This window comes from Trichechus manatus, unplaced genomic scaffold (genome assembly GCF_000243295.1).
Source record: "Trichechus manatus latirostris isolate Lorelei unplaced genomic scaffold, TriManLat1.0 scaffold00357, whole genome shotgun sequence".
NCBI lineage: Eukaryota > Metazoa > Chordata > Mammalia > Sirenia > Trichechidae > Trichechus > Trichechus manatus.
Genome location: NW_004444293.1, coordinates 480,401 through 480,983, shown reverse-complemented (window position 1 = coordinate 480,983; position 583 = coordinate 480,401).

Genomic DNA, 583 nt, shown 5'->3' with positions numbered 1-583 from the left:
AGTTTTTCATTCAATTTTTTACTTAAAAGAACAGATCAAAACAATTTATCCTAGTACAATTGATTTATATCCCACTACAGCCCTTTTTATTCTACCAATATACAATAAACCATTCTCACAGTTTATTTGAAGCAGTGAAGGCTATTTGTCACCTGACTTTAGATAAACAACTTCAATAAGAAATGCAGATCCTTCTCTATGTGATTGATAGATTCGAACGGAAATTTTAGAGTCAGCTCCAATACTAACAGATGAAAAATAGATAAAGTGTCTCAAGGAATTTGGTTTGCATACTTCACTTTTGATTTTTGTAAGCATAGGTTTTTGAAAGTTCTCCATTTCCTTTGTCATAAGTAGAATTAATAACTCTCTCCTGAAAAGTTTCTACTTCTATTTACGAATACTTGCTTGGGACATAAAGCACTTACTTATGTTGCGCATTGAATCAAGTCTGTGATATCAAGATGTTGCAGATGGGACAATTTAAGCTTTGGTATAAGAGCCACTATGTAATTGTATCTGATAAGCAAGGCAGATTTTGTCTGTATTTATAAGGAAAGTATAAATATATACGTATATATAT